Source organism: Elephas maximus, chromosome 17 (assembly GCF_024166365.1).
Source record: "Elephas maximus indicus isolate mEleMax1 chromosome 17, mEleMax1 primary haplotype, whole genome shotgun sequence".
In the NCBI taxonomy this organism is placed as follows: domain Eukaryota; kingdom Metazoa; phylum Chordata; class Mammalia; order Proboscidea; family Elephantidae; genus Elephas; species Elephas maximus.
In genome coordinates this window covers 31,330,783-31,344,111 of record NC_064835.1, presented here as the reverse complement: position 1 = coordinate 31,344,111, position 13,329 = coordinate 31,330,783, and the positions used below count along the sequence as shown (strand labels likewise).

Below are 13,329 nucleotides of genomic sequence, written 5' to 3'. Positions count from 1 at the left end.
GGAATGTGTATATGGATCAAGAGGCAGTCTTTTGAACATAACAAAAGGGTACTTCATGGCTCAAAACTGGAAAAAATGTATGGCATGGTTGTGTCCTTTCACCTACTTATTCAATCTGTATACTGAACAAATAACCTGTGAAGCTGGACTATGTGAAGAACATGGCATCAGGATTGGAGGAAGACTCATTAACAACTTGCAATGACACAACCTTGCTTAATGAAAATTAAGATAACTTGAAGCGTTTATCAGTGGAAGTCAAAGACTGCAGCCTTCAATATGGATTACAACTGAACATGAAAAAACAATAATCCTCACAACTGGATCAATAGATGAAAAATAAGTTGAAGTTGTCAATAGTTTCTTTTTACTTAGGTCAAGAATCAACGTCTGTGGAAGCAGCAATGAAGAAATCAAACAATGTATTGCATTGGGGAAATCTGCTGCAAAAGACTTCTTTAAAGTGTTAAAAAGCAAAGATTTTCTCTTTGATGACTAAGGCGTGCCTGACCCAAGCCACGATCTTTTCAATAATCTCATATGCATGTAAAAGCTGGGCCATGAAAAAGGAAAACTGAAGAGTTGATCATTTGACATGATACTGAATATATGTGGAGTGGCAAAGTATGAGCAAATCAATCCTAGAAGAAATACCATCAATGTCCCTTAGAATTGATGATGCCATGACTTTGGCTTGCTTACATTGGGTACGTCAGCAGGAAAGACCAATTACTAGAGAAGGACATTATCTTTGGTAGGGGATCCACAAAAACAAAGAAAATCTTATATGAGATGGATAGACACAACAGCTAAAACAATGGGCTCAAACAAAGCAGTATTCTGAAGTTGTTGCAAGACCAGACTACATTCTGTTCTGTTGTATCTAAGGTAACTGTGAGTTACAGTTGACTTGATGGCAGCCAACAACAATAGAAATTTGTGCATTTCGTGTACATTATCTAATTTGTTGGTATACAATTGTTTATAGTATTCTCTTAAAACCCCTTTGTTATGGTCTGTGAGACTAGAGGAACCCCTGAAGTCATGGCATCCGGACACTCTCTTAACACAGAGCTAAAACCATTCCCGAAGCTCACTCTTCAGACAAAGGTTAGACTGGACTATAAAACATAAAATAATATTTGTGAAGAGTGTGCTTCTTAGTTCAATCAGATACAAGAGACCAAATGGGTGGCTCCTGTCCAGAGGTAGGATGAAAAGGCAGGAAGGGACAGAAACTGGCTGGATGAAAACAAAAGATCCGGGGTGGAAAGGAGTGTGCTGTCACATTATAGGGATTGCGACTAGTGTCACATAACAATATGTGTATAAATTTTTGTATGAGAAATTAATTTGAGCTGTAAAGTTTCACCTAAAGCACAATAAAAAAAAAAAGCTGATTAAAAAAAAAGGTGAAATATTTTATATGTATTGCCAAGCCCTTAAAAATATAAATTCACAAAGATGCTTTAGTCTTCAATAAATTATTTTAAGAGAGGAAAAAAAAAAAAGAATGCAGGTAATGTGCCATGATAAATTTTGTCCCCTGGAGGCATGGTCCAGATCCAGGCCCAGCTTGTGTCATGTGACCGTGGAGTACCCCAAGCCTGTAGTGGAGAAGGAAGGATGTGCTGTGGGACTCTAGGCTGGGGACTGAGAGCAGGTGGAATGGAGACGACCTTGGTGCAGTACTTGGAGGACACAATGAAGAACCCGTCTACTGTTGGAGTCCTGTGCACAGATTCACAAGGACTTAATCAGGGCTGCCTGTGATTCTGTTGGAGGAGCATGCTGGGGTGATCTCTGTTCTAGCCCAGCAAGCAGTTAAACTAACCTCTGATCCCACTGGTATTCCCATGAGTGTGTCTAGAATCAGATAACGGGGTGATTATGATGCAAAAACACAATGACATCACAGTGGCAGTGCATACAATGACCCCTTGACATCCCATGTCAGTTCTTCAGCCTATCATAGGAACTAGATTCTATCATGTTTATTATCTTATAGAACTATGAAAGTTCCAGTAGTTAGGCCATTCATTTAAAGTACATTCTGTATTTTTCTGTTTATTTTAGAGTAAGCTGCTTTTGACACGCTATGGACTAACCTATCAAAATACTGGTAAGAAAGGATTATGTTTTGAAGCAGCATGTCCAGGTTACTTTGTGTATAGAATTTTGTTGTATTCAATAAATCTGGTCGAAGGGGGCGGAGGAAAGAACCCTTATTTATTACTGCATCATAATACTTTACTTTGTCTACTTGAGCCATCCTATTTTATTAATGCATGGCTGTATGCCTCGAAATTGATAATAATATCTTTATTTTCATTTCTGTTTTTAGTTATTGTTTTGCAACAGTTTTTCAAATGACTAGAAAAAAAAGAAGAAAGAAAGGGAGGGGGTGAGAGAGGAAGGGAGGAAGGCGGCAGAAGGGAGGGAAGTAAGGAATAAAGAAGGAAGGAAGAGAGGGAGGGCGGGAGGAAGGAAGGAGGGAAGGAAGGAGGGAAGGAAGGAGGGGAGGAAGGAGGGGAGGAAGGAACTTTTTCCCAGTGTTCAGATTGGCTAAGTGCTGTGGCATTTCTTCAATGCTTAGCCTGGCTGTTTATAACTCTGCCTTAGCTTATGTTTCCTGCTTGTACTGAGCCTAGAGATCAGCCAGAAGTGAAAGCTCATGGTCTTCCCAGGTGTTTTCTTAACATACATTATGCCCTGAGTATGTAAAAAAAAAAAAAAATTTTTTTTTTTTTTTTATGTTCATGGCATTAGAATTTCCCCAGCTAAATGGGCACTTTTGAATGCCCACATTTCCCAAAGAAACCCCCCCCAACATTTTCTTCAAGGTTTTTGGTACTCTATTGCCTTTATTTTTTTTTATTTCATGCCTTAACAGTAATGTTTTGCCCTAGGTGGCTGCGTTTTTTCTATTTGCTTTACAATGTTTTTCAGGATGCCTGCTGCTTTTCCCACCCCAAGTGAGTTCAATGTTAGGTGAAACAAAAGGGACCTTGCGTCAGATTCTCAAGTAGCTCCCAGACAGATTACAACAGACCAACACAATAATTTGTGAATAAGGTCTGCTATTCCCCTTCCAGAACCTGGAATCCCGCTCCCTTCCTGGGAATGCAGTGATCCTCCAGATGCCACTGCACCGAGAAGGGGTGGGAAAGGAGCAAATGAAAGCTTCATTAAGCTTTCCGACCATGTTTAAGTTGCTCTTTTCTTAGTTCAGCATTCACTAGGTACACCTTTGACTGTTTTCCAGAGTTCTTACAAAATTGTTGTGGAAAATGTTTGCTTGATTTTTCAGTATTTCTGTGGAGGGTTTGGGCCTTGGAGGTGCCTATCTGCCATTTTTGCTGACTTCACTCTAGGAATCCTTTTTTTCCTGATGTATTTTTGGTCTATTTCTTAGGTATTATTCTTGACTTTTAAATGTGTGTGTGTAGTGTGTGTTTGTAGCTATTTCCTTCCAAGTTACTCTACCTCTATTTTCCGTTTTTAATCCATTGAGTTAGAATTGTTGTGGTTTTCTAGTTATTTCTAGGATCATTTGAGTCAACTATGGTTCATTCATTTAGCCTAAGAGATTTACTCATATAAACTTACTTAATATTCACTAAAATCTTATGTTGTAGTTTTATTATTCTAAACTGGAAAACTGAGGTACAGAGAGGGTAAAGAATGTATACGAAGTCACATAGGCAATAAAAGAGGCAGAACTAGAGTTCAAACTCAGGTAGCCAGGTTTCAGGGACCATGCTTTTAGGTACTATGATGCCACGCCACTCATGGATGGTTATACTTTAAAGGGTTAGAAAAAAGTCCTGCACAAATGCAGCAAGAGGATTCACTCACTAAGACACACAGGAGCTGTGTTGTCACCACTGCCTTTGCTCTCACAGGCTGCGTGACCTTCGGGAGTTCTCTGCATTTCTCTTAGACTCTTATGGGTATTTGTCAGCACTAACATTTTATTATTCCATGGCTAATATTATTCCTTCAGGGCCTAGCTATTAGGAAGTTAAAAAGTAGGGAGTTCTGTGTTTTTATGACTTGAGCCCCACCAGCCATTGAAGGAACACCTATACTCGCGTCTGGGAATCCCCAGAGTTTATTTTACAGCTTCCGCATGATACCTGCCACTTTCCATTTTTCTCCCAGCTCCTTCAGTGGATTTTGCAGTGGGAACTCTGCTGCTTATGTGGCTTTCTAAGACAATCTCATCATCCTCATTGCCATGTCAGTGTGGAGGTTCATGCCAAGGGGCTCCTGCCACGTGGTCTCAGAACTGCCCATGCTGCCCTGTCTCCTACCCCTGCCCATTGGCTTCTACCATTTCTGCCTCCGGAGCCATATATGTTGTTAATATGTTGTGGGTGGAGGGATGGTCGGGGGTAGTGGTGTTAGATGTTTTGAAGAAATAAAAAAGACAAACCCATTTCAGTAGAGTCGATTGGGGTTGCTATGGGTCAGACGATGTTTTGAAGAAGAAGCCCCTTACTGAGAGGAAATGAGTGTCTTCCTGCTATGCTTCATTCTATTAAACAAGTATCAAAGCTATGCTACCCTGCCTACTGAGTTCTCACAGAGTTTGGTTAATAGTTCTTACAGCTTTTCACTCACAGCTGTTTTTTTTTAAGTTTATGACAGAACAATGAACAAATCTGAGTGAGAGATTTTATATTTTGCTAGGAATCTCCAGCTCCCCTCTGGAATCTCGGCGTTGTCATTAGACAATGTACTGGTGAAGTACCTGACATTTTTTTCCTTTCTAATGAATTCTTTCTCAGTCAGCTAACTAACCATTATCTGGTTAGTAAACACAACTTGAATGCAAGCTAGATCATCTCTTACCCACTAACTACACTATTAACATACAATAAAAAATCCCCATAGCACTCGCCTCCTTTATAGCAAGTAGGAAGATGCGTGTGTGTCTAGAAAGCTGGAAGGAAGGAAGGATATAGTAAGTAAGGTGGGGTATGGCCATAAGAGCAGGCACAAACCAGACAGCTTAAAACATATTTACATTATATAAAAATTTCTGTATTTTGGCATTTCTAAATTTATTGAAATTGAATCTGAATAATTGTATTCCCTTGGAGAGGATAACTAAAAAAGGAAAACCACTTTAAACTGGAACCAGCTGGCTTGTGTGCCAGGTATTCTACCACTTAGCACATATGACTTATCAGGAAGTGGGCATTTGGCCTACTTACATGCAGGTTGCCAGGTGGTGTGTGCTATGGGAAGCCACAAAGCCTGCTACACACCTGGAAGGAGCAGATGAGTGCCACTCTGTGTTCGGACGTCGGGCCAGGTGCATTTGCCGCAGTCCCAGGAGGCTTCTGGCTCTGGTAGGAGGGAACAGCATCCCTTCTCACTTTAGAGCTAAAGCTGCAGCATAATTTACTCAGAATAGGCCCCCATTCTTAATTGGACAGGTGTGTGAGAAAACTCTGGCTGCGAGCACAGCATGTTCTACCATTGAACTTTTCCCTCAACATCCTTTCAGCACTTCCTGTCAGGCTAACCTTAACTCTGGCAGGTCAGGCACCAGCAGGTGGTGGGGCTGGCCAAGAATGAGAAGAACATGAAGTTGTGAAAAAATCAAACACCAACCCACAGGGGTGATTTTTTTTTCCTTTTCTCAAGATTCCAAAGGCCAAAGGAAAAAAAAAACAACACTCTCATATCCTCTTTCTCTAGAACCTGCTATACTGCTTCACCATCTGTTAACTTTGATTGGTTACTTCTTTCCCTTGTACTGTCTTTCTCACCTTGAACATGTGTGGGGGGTGGAGTTAGGAGAGGGCAGGGAGCAGAAGGAAGGGAGGAAGGAAGTGGGGGAGAGAGATTTTGCTTAATGCCTGGAGAGATGTAGTCACAGGAGAATTAAAAAGAGATTGAAGTAATTTTTTTCAGGGATGAAAAGTCAAAGAAGAAATGTAAGAAAGAGAAAGAAAAGAAAAGGGAAGGAAATGAGCATTTATTCACTTAACATTATGTACAAGGGACTGTGCTATGTTCTGGTAAATATCCAACATTCTTCTTCACTCCCATTTCAGAGGAAAACAAACAGAAAGCTCTTTTCAAATAGAATATCCTACACCATTCATTCTCATGCAATCTAGCTTACAAAGGAGCTGGTCACCTGGGCTTCATTTTTGCCTCTAGCATTGATACCCATTCTATGACTTTGAACATTTCCCAATGTTTTCAAAGATCCAATTTCCCCTAATGGGAAAAAAAAATAGATTAGGAATACTATACTAGCCCTCCCCTGAGAATGTGCATGAGAATGTCTGCCTATAAGAAATATCAGTGGAATAGGGTCTGGCTATCTACAGAATGTTATTATCGATGCTGTTTTGGAAGGCACTGATGATTATCCAAGCTGGGAATTAGGCCAAATTGAAACTACACCACCTTTTCTCCAAATAATTAAGTAGTTGCCGATTATTACTCCCTGGAAATAATGTCTCCAACACTGTATGTTAGGTGTGCAGATTAGTCAGATGGGTCCCAGATAATTACTACAATCAAATGCTCTTGAGGCTAACATGCCCCTGAGAACCTTGGGAGCTCCTATCAACCCAGCCAGGACAACAGGGTGGTGAAGAGCCCAGATGTTACTCCAAGAGTCTGCCGCGCTGACTCACACCATTTACTTCATATATGACAGCTGTTCTAGGACTAATGAGGCACTCCAGACCCACAAAAAAAGCTTAGCTCACCAGCTTCCTGCTGGCTCTTCCAGCTGCAGAAAGGTACATCTCCTCGTCCCCTGGAGGATCACTGGTAGTGAAGGAAGTTAGAACCAACTAAGTGGCCTCCTGGGGATTCTATACAAAGTTCAGGTCCCCCAGGTGACTTTTGACTTTGAATTTGGCCTACTTGACAAGGCTCACCAGGCCTCATCTGGTCTTTATGCACAACACAGGCTGCAAGAACTTCTAATGCATCTTAGGAAGAAGGCCTCCCCTGAAATTGATCTCTTCTGTAAATTTTAGTGTGTTTGTGGGAAGATTTAGAAGTTTTTTTTTCCTTACTCCTACATTTTCCTAAAACAAGGCATTCTAAATTAAAAAAATTAAAGCTATACAAATAATTTCTCAAAAAGACATTCAAAATTGTATTAAGATTTAAATTTATTTCGAAGTGAGAAAGTAGCAGGGAAAGCCAAGAGGAGGGAAAGCAGAAAAGAAGATGATCAGGGGAAGTAAAGAACCAGAATCTTTCATAGGTAACTTTGTAAGGTCATGGTGGAAAAACAAAACAACAAAAACTATTGCACAACGATGATACTAATAATAGTTTACTATTGAGTCCTTACTCTGCTAACCACTTTACAAGTACTATTTCATGTAATCTGCCAATTGTCCTGTATAATAGTTTATAGTCTCCATTTTAGAACTCACACTAATGGCTGGAGAAAATTAGATCTACAGAAAAAAAAAAAAAAAAAAAAAAAAACCTCCATACTCAGTAGTTTTTATTTCCCGTTTTATCATTTTCTAGTAATATATTCTTTAGAGTGGTAGCTTTTAAACCAGAATCCTGCACTAAAGATAGTAGGAAAATTGAGTCTGGAGGAGAATAGGCATTGTTTGGAAGACAGGGAGTCCAAGGAAGCAGATGTTTATGTTCTCAACTGTTAGAAGGGATTCTCTGAAATTCTTTACCTCAGTGCACAGGCATGGAGGCAGATTCTGATATCAGTTATCTCAGGAAAATGAGAATTACTTCTCTCAAAAAAACCCAAAAAACTAATATTTTATGCCCCACATGGTTCCCATCCAAATATTTACCCTTTCTAATTCTACTGTTCCAAGATTGAGTGTGTGTGTGCATGTCTGTGTGTGTGTGAAATAAAGACTAAAAGTTATGATCTACCCAGACTAGAGCTAAGATTTGCAACCTGTGTTATGAAATAATTTTTAGTGTTCCTTATGCGCCTGAAACATTCTGAAGGAAATGTAGGCATCTTTTACTTACCCAGAGGAAATTTATACCGAAGTCTCTACAAACATAAATTGTTCACTTTCAAACTCATCAGCTTTTGTCCTAACACTCTTTTCTTCTTTCCACTTCTTATATTGCTCAGGAAAATTTTCCTTTCCCTCAAAGTTGATTTAATCAATTTATTAATCATCTAAACACACTTTGAATTTATAGCACATTTTATGATCATTACTAAATAGTTATTATTTGTTCAAAATCTTTTTCTCAGTAGATTCTGTCTTAGGTATCTCGTGCTGCTGTAACAAAAATACCACAAGTGGATGGATTTGACAAAGTCAAATTTATTTTCTCACAGTCTAGGAGGCTAGAAGTACAAATTCAGAGTGCCAGCTCCAGGGGAAGGTTTTCTTTCTGTGTCAGCTCTGGGGGAAGGTCCTTGTCATCAATCTTCCATGGTCAAGGAGCTTTTTCTCAGTGCAGGGACCTCAGGTCCAAAGGACAAACTATTCTCCTGGCTCTGGTTTTTTGGTGGTATGAGGTCCCCATGATCTGCTCGCTTCTCACTTTTATATTTCAAAAGAGATTGACTTAAGACAAAATCTAATTTGTGGATTGAGTCCTGCCTCACTAATATAACTGCCTCTAATCCTGCCTCATTAACATAATAGAGGCAGAATTTACAACACATAGGAAAATCACATCAAATGACAAAATGATTCCCACAATACTGGGAATCATGGCCTAGCCTAGTTGACATATATTTTTGGGGGACACAATTCAATCCATAACAGACTCTAAGGTCCATGAGAACAGAGACTGAATCTGTCTTGTTAAATATTTTTTATCAAGAACCTAACACTGTGTAAAGCACATAATGGTGCTTAAGAAATGTCTCGGCATTGAATGGATGAATGTTCATGGCTTACCTCAGTTAATATCTTTATTGTTAACATACCCCAAAATAGTCATACTTAATACATTTCGCTCTACCAGGCTCTATCTACTTGAGCATACAAACACCAAGACCTGATGATTCTACCTCCCAAATATGTCTAAAATCCATACTATTGTCTCCATTTTCTTACCTCATTCTTTGTTGTATGTAATATTTTTGTGCATGGAATATTAATATTAAAACAACTGTCATGGATTGAATTGTGTCTCCCAGAAAGACTAGTCAATTTGGCTAGGTCATGATTCCCAGTGTTGTAAGGTTGTCCACCATTTTGTCATCTGATGTGATTTCCCTATGTGTTGTAAATCCTATCACTATGATGTTACTGGAAGGATTAGCAGCAGTTCTATTCATAAGATCTATAAGATTAGATAGTGTCTTAAGACAGTCTCTTTTGAGATATAGAAGAGAGAAGCAAGCAGAGAGACATGGGAATCTCATACCACCAAGGATAAAGAGCAGTAGTATGCTTCTTTTGGACCTGGGGTCCCTGGGCTGAGAAGCTCCTCAATGAGGGGATGATTGATGACAAGGCCCTTCCTCTAGAGCCAAGAAAAGAAAGCCTTCCCCTGGAGCCAATGCCCTGAATTTGGACTTATAGCCTACTAGACAGTGAGAGAATAAATTTCTCTTTGTTGAAGCCATCTACTTGTGGTATTTCTGTTATAGGAGCACTAGATAACCAAGACAACAACCTTTAACTCATTCCCCAGCATTTAACCTCCCCAAATTCAAATCAATCCTGAACAAGTTAAAACACATGATACTCACCTGCTTGTAAGACTTCCGCATTGAATTCAAGATCGTGTCTCTGCTTTTAAGCACAGTAAGTAAATCAAGGATGAGCTGAAAGAAACTGAGAAAGTTTTTTAGTTAAGTCAAACTGGCAAAGACCATGTCTTTCTAAATGACAGATCTTATAGAGAGTAAACTTGGCTGTTTTTCACATCTGCCTGACCTTGTTTTAGAACTTCCTGTTCTTTTGCTTGAATAATATTTTCTCATATATTTCTTTGAGAATTTTAAGCGTCTTATTTCAATGCTTGGTTCATTTTGTTTAATTATTCACATCTTACATTAGTAGGGTGCATTTGGCATAATTAACAAACTGATCTTGTTGCCTTATTATTAACTGAAGTCCATGCTTTATTCATGCTCCCTAAGTTTTTACCTAATGTTCCCCCCTCCAGCACCCCTGGATCCCATCCAGGATAATATATTACATTTAGCCACCACATCTCCTTAGACTCCTCCTGGCTGTGACAGCTTTTCAGACTTCCACTATTTTTTTTGACTTGACAGTTTTGAGGAGTACTGTGTTGCTATGAATCGGAGTCGACTTGACAGCAATGGGTTGGTCAGCTATGTTATAGACTGGGCCCTCAGTTTGGATTTGTCTGATTTTTATCACCTGATTAGGCTGGGGTTATGGATTTTTGGGAGAAAGACTACAGAGGTAAAGTGTCATTCTCATCACATCTTATCAAGGGTACATACTATCATCATGACTTATCACTGACAATGTTAGCCTTGATCACTGACTGAGATATTTGTTAGGTTTCTCCACTGCAGAGTTACTCCCAATCCTTTTATACTGTGCTCTGTGAAAGTAAGTCAGTATGTGCACCCCACATTTAAGAAGTAAAGCGTTATGCTCCACATCTGTGAGAGGAGAGTTTCTCTGTAATTCTTGTGTAGGTGTTATTCTTCCCCTCTTATTTATTTATTAAATCATTTACTTAAATCAGTATGGAGTCATTGATATTTATTTCATACTTTGGTTTATCATCCAGTATTACTTTACTGGTTGCTCAAAGTATTCCAGCTTTTGTCTTTGGGATCTATATCCCTTTGACATACCCAATCATTGTTTTCTTTTGCTGTTGTTGTTATTGTTTTTAGCTCGTTTTTTACTTTCAGGCACTACAAGATGCTCTAGGCTCATCTTGTAAATTCCCAGCTTCTGTCCTAGAATCAGTCATTTATCAAGGAGCTCTGTCCCTTTTCTTGGAGAATTGTGATAGAAATCAAGATCTCATTGCTAAGTGTGTTCTGGCTGCTGGATTGTCATTGCATCTAGGCCCTCTCATCTGACAGCAGGAAAACATGTGTATATGTTGACCCTAGTTGTTTGTGTGTGTGTATACATATATATATATATGTATGTATGTATATAAATTAAACCCATTTCTGTCAAGTTGATTCTGAATCATAATGGCCCTATGGGACAGAGTAGATCTGCTCACAGGGTTTTCAAGGCTGTAAATCTTCACTGAAGTAGACTGCCACATCTTTCTCCCACAGAGGGACTGTTGAGTTTGAACTGCCGACCCTTTGCTTAGCTGTCAAGTGCTTAACCACTGAACCACCAGGGTTTCCACACATTTATATACATTTCTATAACTATTTCTATAATAGTGCTACATATAATCACATGGATCATTCAGGCCTTCTCCCTTGCTTATCTTTAACATTTCACTCTAACATTGAGAGGCTTAGCTCCTGCAATCTACCATCCACTTACTTATTCACTCAATTCCAGTATAAATGTATAGTGGTTTCAGAATTATTAACCCATGCTGCCGAAGGGGAAATAACAACAACAACAGAACTTCATCAGTCAGAATATAGTGCTATGTACAGTTCCTCTGGCCTTTGGTCTTATAGACACTACTCATTCCCAATGTTACTCGTCAGAAAATTTTACCCCCACATACCTTATTGAGGTTGTTTTATACATTTATAATAGCTTTAGATTCTTTTGTTACTCGTGGCATTCCATCCTGGAACTCCCCAACCTCTTAAATATATATTTTAATTTGAATTAATTAAGGTTCACTATTTGTGCTATAAAGTTCTTTGTTTGACAAATGCATAGTACCATCTGTCCACTTTTATAGTATTGTATAAAACAGTTCAACCACCCAAAACAATCTCCTGTACTTCACCTAATCAACCTGCACCTCACCTGTCCAAACTCCTGGCAACCACCAATCTGTTTACTGTCTCTACAGTTTTGCCTCTTCCGGAGTGTTATATAAATGGAACCATACAGTGTATAGCCTTTTTAGACTGGCTGCTTTCACTGAGAAGTATGAATTTAAAACTCATCCATATCTTTCCATAGCTTGATAGCACATTCTTTTTTAATCTCTGGATAGCATTCCATTATATCAATATACCACTTATTATACACTCACCTATTCAAGGTTATCTTGGTGGCTTCCAGTTTTTGATGATTATGAATAGAGCAGCCATAAACATTCACGTAGAGGTTTTTGTGTGCACATTAGTTTTCAGATCAGTTGGGTAAACATGTAGCAGCATTACTGATGTATCCTACGATAAGACTATGTTTAGCTTTAAAAGAAGCTATAAACAGTACTCTAAAGTGGTTGTACCAGTTTTCATTCCCACCAGCAGTGAATGAATATTTCTGATGCTCTGCATTCTCACTAGCAATTTGTATTTTCAGATTTTTGGGTTTTAGTCATTCTAATAGGTGTGCCGTGGTAACTCATCGTTGTTTAATTTTCATTTCCCTAATTACAAATGCTGTTGTGTATCTTTTCTTATCCTCTATATATTTGCCCTCTATGTATTGGGTTGACTGGGTATATATCTTCTTTGGCGAAGTATAGTGTTTGTGCAAATGTTTTCCACATGTTTTAATTGGAATGTTTTCTTATTTTAGACCTATAAGATTTGTTTTGTATAATTTGGATACCTATCTTTTATCAGATATATTAGTTTTTATTGCTTCCATACAAATTGCTTAAAGTAACTTTTTTTTTTTTTAATCTTACAACTCTAGATCATAAGTCCGACAGGGCCTTGCTGGACTAAAATCAAAGTCTCAGTAGGGCTATATTCCTTCCTGTAGGTTTTATGGAAGAACCATTTCCTTGCCTTTTCCAGTTTATAGAAACTTCCCAGATTTCTTGGCTCATACCTCCCTTCCCCTATTTCTTAAAGACAGTCACTCATTTTTGACACATTTTCTATTAAGAGATGGGATACCCTCCTCTTGAATCTTGGCAGGCCCAGTGACTTCAATCAATAGAATGCAGTAGATGAAACATTGCCCCGGTTTCCCAGCCAAGGTCTTAAGAGACTAGTATCTTCTACTTCTTCTCTCTTAGAACATCATGGGAGATATCACCTATCATGTGAGGAGTCCAATAACTCTGAGATTACTAAAATTTTTAATAATAAAAATGTAATATTAATGATGATAAAATTTCAGATTCATTTTTATAATCTACATGTTTTCCTGCGAAGGTGATATTTAGCTATTCTATTTATTGTGTATAGGATGCCCTTTACATCTGCAAAAGCATGCTTTCAACCCCCATAACTCGGAACAGATATAAAGAGAGAAAGTACTTGAAAAATCAAGAGGAATT

General features: G+C 38.7%; 1 pseudogene; it reads left to right on the top strand.

The window, feature by feature from the left end:
- The first annotated feature begins 1,668 nt into the window (after positions 1–1,668).
- On the top strand, positions 1,669–1,944 carry LOC126060200 (ragulator complex protein LAMTOR5-like; annotated as a pseudogene).
- The last annotated feature ends 11,385 nt before the right edge of the window (positions 1,945–13,329 follow it).